Genomic DNA, 9,271 nt, shown 5'->3' on the forward strand with positions numbered 1-9,271 from the left:
CACCTCTGGGGACAGGGCACAGTAAACAATAACAAATGCAGCAGAAACCTCTGCAGACGCAAACGACTCTGTCTGACAGCTTTGAAGAGAGCAGTGGATCTCCCAACACGGAGGTTGAGATCTGAGAAGGGACAGACTGCCTGCTCAAGTGGGTCCCTGACCCCTGAGTAGCCTAACTGGGAGTCATCTCCCACTAGGGGCAGTCTCACACCCCACACCTCACAGGGTGGAGTACTCCCCTGAGAGGAAGCTTCCAAAGCAAGAATCAGGTACACTCGCTGTTCAGAAATATTCTATCTTCTGCAGCCTCTGCTGCTGATACCCAGGCAAACAGGGTCTGGAGTGGACCTCAAGCAATCTCCAACAGACCTACAGCTGAGGGCCCTAACTGTTAGAAGGAAAACTATCAAACAGAAAGGACACCTACACCAAAACCCCATCAGTACGTCACCATCATCAAAGACCAGAGGCAGATAAAACCACAAAGATGGGGAAAAAGCAGGGGAAGAAAAGCTGGAAATTCAAAAAATAAGAGCACATCTCCCCCGGCAAAGGAGCACAGCTCATCGCCAACAACGGATCAAAGCTGGACGGAGAATGACTTCGACGAGATGAGAGAAGAAGGCTTCAGTCCATCAAATTTCTCAGAGCTAAAGGAGGAATTACGTACCCAGCGCAAAGAAACTAAAAATCTTGAAAAAAAAGTGGAAGAATTGATGGCTAGAGTAATTAATGCAGAGAAGGTCATAAACGAAATGAAAGAGATGAAAACCATGACACGAGAAATACGTGACAAATGCACAAGCTTCAGTAACCGACTCGATCAACTGGAAGAAAGAGTATCAGCGATTGAGGATCAAATGAATGAAATGAAGTGAGAAGAGAAACCAAAAGAAAAAAGAAGAAAAAGAAATGAACAAAGCCTGCAAGAAGTATGGGATTATGTAAAAAGACCAAATCTACGTCTGATTGGGGTGCCTGAAAGTGAGGGGGAAAATGGAACCAAGTTGGAAAACACTCTTCAGGATATCATCCAGGAGAACTTCCCCAACCTAGTAGGGCAGGCCAAAATTCAAATCCAGGAAATACAGAGAACGCCACAAAGATACTCCTCGAGAAGAGCAACTCCAAGAAACATAATTGTCAGATTCACCAAAGTTGAAATGAAGGAAAAAATCTTAAGGGCAGCCAGAGAGAAAGGTCGGGTTACCCGCAAAGGGAAGCCCATCAGACTAACAGCAGATCTCTCGGCAGAAACTCTACAAGCCAGAAGAGACTGGGGGCCAATATTCAACATTCTTAAAGAAAAGAATTTTCAACCCAGAATTTCATATCCAGCCAAACTAAGTTTCATAAGTGAAGGAGAAATAAAATCCTTTACAGATAAGCAAATGCTTAGAGATTTTGTCACCACCAGGCCTGCCTTACAAGAGACCCTGAAGGAAGCACTAAACATGGAAAGGAACAACCGGTACCAGCCATTGCAAAAACATACCAAAATGTAAAGACCATCAAGGCTAGGAAGAAACTGCATCAACTAACGAGCAAAATAACCAGTTAATATCATAATGGCAGGATCAAGTTCACACATAACAATATTAACCTTAAATGTAAATGGACTAAATGCTCCAATTAAAAGACACAGACTGGCAAACTGGATAAAGAGTCAAGACCCATCAGTCTGCTGTATTCAGGAGACCCATCTCACATGCAGAGACATACATAGGCTCAAAATAAAGGGATAGAGGAAGATTTACCAAGCAAATGGAGAACAAAAAAAAGCGGGGGTTGCAATACTAGTCTCTGATAAAACAGACTTTAAACCATCAAATATCAAAAGAGACAAAGAAGGCCATTACATAATGGTAAAGGGATCAATTCAACAGGAAGAGCTAACTATCCTAAATATATATGCACCCAATACAGGAGCACCCAGATTCATAAAGCAAGTCCTTAGAGACTTACAAAGAGACTTAGACTCCCATACAATAATAACGGGAGACTTCAACACTCCACTGTCAACATTAGACAGATCAACGAGACAGAAAGTTAACAAGGATATCCAGGAATTGAACTCATCTCTGCAGCAAGCAGACCTAATAGACATCTATAGAACTCTCCACCCCAAATCAACAGAATATACATTCTTCCCAGCACCACATCGTACTTACTCCAAAATTGACCACATAATTGGAAGTAAAGCACTCCTCAGCAAATGTACAAGAACAGAAATTATAACAAACTGTCTCTCAGACCACAGTGCAATCAAACTAGAATTCAGGACTAAGAAACTCAATCAAAACCGCTCAACTACATGGAAACTGAACAACCTGCTCCTGAATGACTACTGGGTACATAACGAAATGAAGGCAGAAATAAAGATGTTCTTTGAAACCAATGAGAACAAAGATACAACATACCAGAATCTCTGGGACACATTTAAAGCAGTGTGTAGAGGCAAATTTATAGCGCTAAATGCCCACAAGAGAAAGCAGGAAAGATCTAAAATTGACACTCTAACATCGCAGTTAAAAGAACTAGAGAAGCAAGAGCAAACACATTCGAAAGCTAGCAGAAGGCAAGAAATAACTAAGATCAGAGCAGAACTGAAGGAGGTAGAAACACAAAAAACCCTCGAAAAAATCAATGAATCCAGGAGTTGTTTTTTTGAAAAGATCAACAAAATTGACAGACCGCTAGCAAGACTAATAAAGAAGAAAAGAGAGAAGAATCAAATTGACGCAATAAAAAATGATAAAGGGGATATAACCACCGACCCCAGGAAATACAAACCACCATCAGAGAATACTATAAACACCTCTATGCAAATAAACTGGAAAATCTAGAAGAAATGGATAATTTCCTGGACACTTACACTCTTCCAAGACTAAACCAGGAAGAAGTTGAATCCCTGAATAGACCAATAGTAGGCTCTGAAATTGAGGCAATAATTAATAGCCTACCAACCAAAAAAAGTCCAGGACCAGATGGATTCACAGCTGAATTCTACCAGAGGTACAAGGAGGAGTTGGTACCATTCCTTCTGAAACTATTCCAATCAATAGAAAAAGAGGGAATCCTCCCTAACTCATTTTATGAGGCCAACATCATCCTGATACCAAAGCCTGGCAGAGACACAACAAAAAAAGAGAATTTTAGACCAATATCCCTGATGAACATCGATGCAAAAATCCTCAATAAAATACTGGCTAACCGGAAGAAGTCAGATTGTCCCTCTTTGCAGATGACATGATTGTATATTTAGAAAACCCCATTGTCTCAGCCCAAAATATACTTAAGCTAGTAAGCAACTTCAGCAAAGTCTCAGGATACAAAATTAATGTGCAAAAATCACAAGCATTCTTATACACCAGTAACAAACAGAGAGCCAAATCATGAATGAACTTCCATTCACAATTGCTTCAAAGAGAATAAAATACCTAGGAATCCAACTTACAAGGGATGTAAAGGACCTCTTCAAGGAGAACTACAAACCACTGCTCAGTGAAATCAAAGAGGACACAAACAAATGGAAGAACATACCATGCTCCTGGATAGGAAGAATCAATATCGTGAAAATGGCCATACTGCCCAAGGTAATTTATAGATTCAATGCCATCCCCATCAAGCTACCAATGAGTTTCTTCACAGAATTGGAAAAAACTGCTTTAAAGTTCATATGGAACCAAAAAAGACCCCGCATCTCCAAGACAATCCTAAGTCAAAAGAACAAAGCTGGAGGCATCACGCTACCTGACTTCAAACTATACTACAAGGCTACAGTAACCTAAACAGCATGGTACTGCTACCAAAACAGAGATATAGACCAATGGAACAGAATAGAGTCCTCAGAAATAATACCACACATCTACAGCCATCTGATCTTTGACAAACCTGAGAGAAACAAGAAATGGGGAAAGGATTCCCTATTTAATAAATGGTGCTGGGAAAATTGGCTAGCCATAAGTAGAAAGCTGAAACTGGATCCTTTCCTTACTCCTTAAACGAAAATTAATTCAAGATGGATTAGAGACTTAAATGTTAGACCTAATACCATAAAAGTCCTAGAGGAAAACCTAGGTAGTACCATTCAGGACATAGGCATGGGCAAAGACTTCATGTCTAAAACACCAAAAGCAACAGCAGCAAAAGCCAAAATTGACAAATGGGATCTCATTAAACTAAAGAGCTTCTCCACAGCAAAAGAAACTACCATCAGAGTGAACAGGCAACCTACAGAATGGGAGAAAATCTTTGCAATCTACTCATCTGACAAAGGGCTAATATCCAGAACCTACAAAGAACTCAAACAAATTTACAAGAAAAAAACAAACAACCCCTTCAAAAAGTGGGCAAAGGATATGAACAGCCATTTCTCAAAAGAAGATATTCATACAGCCAACAGACACATGAAAAGATGCTCATCATCACTGGCCATCAGAGAAATGCAAATCAAAACCACAATGAGATACCATCTCACACCAGTTAGAATGGCGATCATTCAAAAGTCAGGAAACAACAGGTGCTGGAGAGGATGTGGAGAAATAGGAACACTTTTACACTGTTGGTGGGATTGTAAACTAGTTCAACCATTATGGAAAACAGTATGGCGATTCCTCAAGGATCTAGAACTAGAAGTACCATATGACCCAGCCATCCCATTACTGGGTATATACCCAAAGGATTATAAATCATGCTGCTATAAAGACACATGCACACGTATGTTTATTGCGGCACCTTTTACAATAGCAAAGACTTCGAATCAACCCAAATGTCCATCAGTGACAGACTGGATTAAGAAAATGTGGCACATATACACCATGGAATACTATGCAGCCATAAAAAAGGATGAGTTTGTGTCCTTTGTAGGGACATGGATGCAGCTGGAAACCATCATTCTTAGCAAACTATCACAAGAACAGAGAACCTAACACCGCATGTTCTCACTCATAGGTGGGAACTGAACAATGAGATCACTTGGACTTGGGAAGGGGAACATCACACACCGGGGCCTATCATGGGGAGAGGGGAGGGGGGAGGGACTGCACTGGGAGTTATACCTGATGTAAATGATGAGTTGATGGGTGCTGACGAGTTGATGGGTGCAGCACAGCAACATGGCACAAGTATACATATGTAACAAACCTGCACGTTATGCACATGTACCCTAGAACTTAAAGTATAATAATAAAAATAAATAAATAAATAAATAAATTAATTAATTAAAAAAGACCAAAAAAAAAAAAAAGATATTTGTTTGCTTTTTTTTTCTTTCTTTGAGACGGAATCTCACTCTTTCACCCAGGCTGGAGTGTAGTGGCATGATCTCGGCTCACTGCAAGCTCCACCTCCCGGGTTCACGCCATTCTCCTGCCTCAGCCTCCCAAATAGCTGGGACTACAGGCACCCACCACCATGCCTGGCTAATTGTTTGTATTTTTAGTAGAGACAGGGTTTCACCATGTTAGCCAGGATGGTCTTGATCTCCTGACCTCATGATCCGCCCTCCTTGGCCTCCCAAAGTGCTGGGATTACAGGTTGTTTGCCTTTTAAATACACTACCAAAAAAAAAAAGAAAAAGAAGGGAAAGACAGAGACAGACTGTTTGGAAAGCGAAGTCTTCCCTCCATTAATGAGTAAAGGTGTTTGACTTTTTAAAAAATTTTGAGTCATCATTTTGGCTAAATGAATAACTTGGGGTGACCTGGAATTCTAGTTCATAATATCAAGTGTTTTAAACCTTTAACATATTGAATAGGCTTCCCCAAATCAAATTTTAGCTTCAAAATGGTCTTCTTCCTTAGGTTCTGTTTTTTTGTTTTTTGTTTTTTGTGGTTTTTTGGAAGTTTTTAGTTAATCTGCTTGTGAAAAATCCAAAATGGACACAGGTAGCCTTTACTGCGGCACCTTTACTCTTTCGGCTGTGATCCAATCTCCAACTTTTTGCCAGCACCAACATTGGCCTTTGCAGTCCCCCTGACTTTCTTCATTCTGTTTTTGTGTTCCTTTCATTGCTTTCTTGAGGTCTTTTTCTTCTCATACAGGCCATGTCTTGCAAGTCTATGTTTGGGTTCATTTTTCTTTGCATAATCCAGGGAGTCATAAATCATGCCAAAGCCAGTTGTCTTGCCACCACCAAAATGAGTTCTGAATCCAAATACAAAGATGACATCCGGTGTGTTCTTGTACATTTTGGCTAGTTTTTCCTGAATTTCTGTCTTAGGCACTGTTGCCTTCCCAGGGTGAAGGACGTCAATGACCATTTGTTTCCTCTGAAGTAGTCGGTTGGTCATGAACTTTCTAGTGCGGATAGTTACGGTGTCATTCATGATGGCGGGCCTATCTTCAGACAGGGAGGAAAAGAGAGCCAGGTTCTGTTTTTTGTGGCCTGATGCTAACAATGTTTTCTTAAAGGTCTCAAGGACATGTTTTCTTCTAGCATAATATTCTGTGCAGTGCAGAAGGTCTTCTCTTTTGTCTTTTGGTAACTGGCCTAACAGATTTTACATTTTATCAAAATAATTCCTATGCTATTATTTTTAAGTTAGGTTTGCTTAGGAAAAACTGAGATTAAAAAAAATTAATTAAGGTTATTAGATTCTTGAATCTTCGTGTCATCTCAGACCTGGTAGAAGATGCCAATCAAAATTAACTGCATTAAAGCCTCATCTTTAATTAACTGCATTAAAGCCTCAAAATTAACTGCATTCCTAAGACACAGGGTCAGTAATTAAAGTTATTCAACTCCTCAAGGCCCAGGGACAATCGTGGAAGAGGGGGGCATGTAAGATAGTAAGGGCCGATTTTGAGAGATAAAATAAGTTATTTCTCTATAAACTAATCATTAATGTCAAAGGCACACTGATGCAACACCAGCATATGAGCCCCTGTGTCAGATTAACAACGTTTTCATGAAACGTTAAATGACTCCTTAATAAAGGTTATAAAGACTTATGGAAGTTATAACTTAAAATCAAGATGAAATTTTTATAAGTGGTTTATAAAATTTTGGAAAATGAATTTAATTGACTTCATGCTGTTTTATTAGGACTTACTGTTTGGAAAATTAGTCTCTCTCAAAGAATGAAGGTTTTTGCCTTTTTTTTTTTTTTTGAAATCCTTGAGTTATCACTTTGGTTAAATGAATGGCTTATTTTATAGTGACCTGTAATCCTATTTTGAAATATCGAGTGTTTTAAACCTTTGGTAATTGACAAACTTTCCAAAATCAAATTATAAATTATGTCTTTTTCTGACCTAATTAATGCTTTAAGATGTTATTAATAAGTTCCCTAAACTCCAAAAATCACATATTTGGCTTATTTGGTATAAAAATTACACAGGAAGCATTGTCAAATATAAAATGATGTTTGATTTTCTTTGGGCTGTATTTGTATAAATATGTTATTGGTACCTCTTCTAAAATTATGAGAAATTCCTATAATTTTGATGTGACTTAATGTATGTTATCAGTAATAATTATAATTGTTATGTTAAATTATTGTGTGCCATAGAGGTAACAAATTTCCTTGTCAATTGTGTCTTTGAGTATGGCTATCCTGAAACTTTTTGCCATCCATGGACACTGACTGTCTTGTTTTAGTCCTCTGATAACTTTGAAGATTGTGACATCAGAATAGAGGAAAAACTTTCAGTACTCACGGAGAGCTGAAATGATCATGAATATCAAGCAGAACAGGAATTAACTTAATGGACTAAACTAATAGAAGACTGAAGTAATCTTTTTAAGTTTTGCTTAAAACATTGGTGATCCTTTGTTTTGCTTTTCAGAGTCAACAACTTTAAGTTATTTACAAATTTTAACAATTGAGTAAAGTATACTCCTATGAATAAAATTTGGAGCATATTTGTTTCTCTCTACCTTATTTCTACAGAATTTCGAAACTATTTGTGAGCATTTTTAACTTGTGACAATACAGTTAGTAGCATAAGTGCAATAAGAATCTGTTTTCATTTGTAACAGGACACAGTAGGAGAACTGGTTATTTTACCAAGACTTTTACTGGAATGGTGTGTTTTCCATTTTGGAATCAAACTTACTGAGCCAATAAAACTCCTTGGAAAAACTGTCCACATACCTTTGTCTACACAGTTCCCGTACAGGGTTCCTGACCTGTGGTAAGTAAGGAATATACTTTCTGACAAGTCCAGAACCCCAGGTTTATCTTGGAACCTCAAGAGGAGAGGAATTCACCCAAATCATAGGTATTTAATGGTATAAATACATGACTGGGCTCGGCTTATTCCTTCTATGGAACAAAGTTCCATCAAGGCCAATGTAAAAGCCTATGTAAGCCAGGCATGGTAGCTCATGCCCTTAATCCCAGCACTTTGGGAGGGTGAAGTGGGTGGATCACTTGAGGTCAGGAGTTCAACACCAGCCTGGCCAACATGGTAAAACCCCATCTTTACTAAAAATACAAAAAAAATTAGCCAGGTGGAATCCCAGCTACTTAGGAGGCTGAGGTAGGAGAATCGCTTGAACCCAGGAAATGGAGGCTGTGTTGAACCAAGATCGCACCACTGCACTCCAGCCTGGGTGACAATGTGAGACTCCATCTCAAAAGAAAAAAAAAAACAGTTATGTAAAAATTAATTATTCTTGCTGCACTGTATACAAATAATTAAGCCAAATATAATAAAGCAAACTAGTCCTACTATGGTTTGTCTTTAGTAAAAATGGGAAACTGGAGAGAGAAAAATTAGTTTTCAAAAACTATAGTACACCTGTTGTTAGATTCTGGTCTTGCCTAATGTTTTTCAATTTTTATTATCTTCTACAGTTTGGATCAAATTCTATTTTTTCTTGGCTAGAAGACTTTAAAATAATGTTTTCCTTTTTTTCCCATTTTTCCTAATTCAGAGTCATTGAAAACTAAGCTGTGCTTTCATAAAGCCCTGCAAACTGAAGCTAGACAGCTTAAAATTCACAAGAAAATAACAGCAACCTATTTACATACATAAGCCACTTTCATACCTGCCTACAGATGTATGGGCTTCAGCGTAATGTGGCCTATATTGATTTTCCAGGATGTTCTTTGTTTGTTGTTGTTTTTCTCCCTTCCTCCCACTATTTTCTTTTCATAGTACATGACACTTCACAACCTTCTAAAAATGAGCTTTCCTAATATCTCGAGACCCACCTGACTAGGAATAAACCATCCTAACCATGAGAGATCAGATGAAACCTGAGACCAGAGACTCATTTTCTTCTAAAATGTTTTCTCCAAAAGATTTTAAAAATTAAAAG

At 38.5% G+C, this 9,271-nt stretch overlaps 1 pseudogene; it reads right to left on the bottom strand.

The window, feature by feature from the left end:
* Positions 1–5,982: 5,982 nt before the first annotated feature.
* LOC103240493 (small ribosomal subunit protein eS24 pseudogene) lies at positions 5,983–6,348 on the bottom strand (annotated as a pseudogene).
* Positions 6,349–9,271: the final 2,923 nt, after the last annotated feature.

This window comes from Chlorocebus sabaeus, chromosome 13, assembly GCF_047675955.1.
Source record: "Chlorocebus sabaeus isolate Y175 chromosome 13, mChlSab1.0.hap1, whole genome shotgun sequence".
NCBI classification, from domain to species: Eukaryota; Metazoa; Chordata; class Mammalia; order Primates; family Cercopithecidae; genus Chlorocebus; species Chlorocebus sabaeus.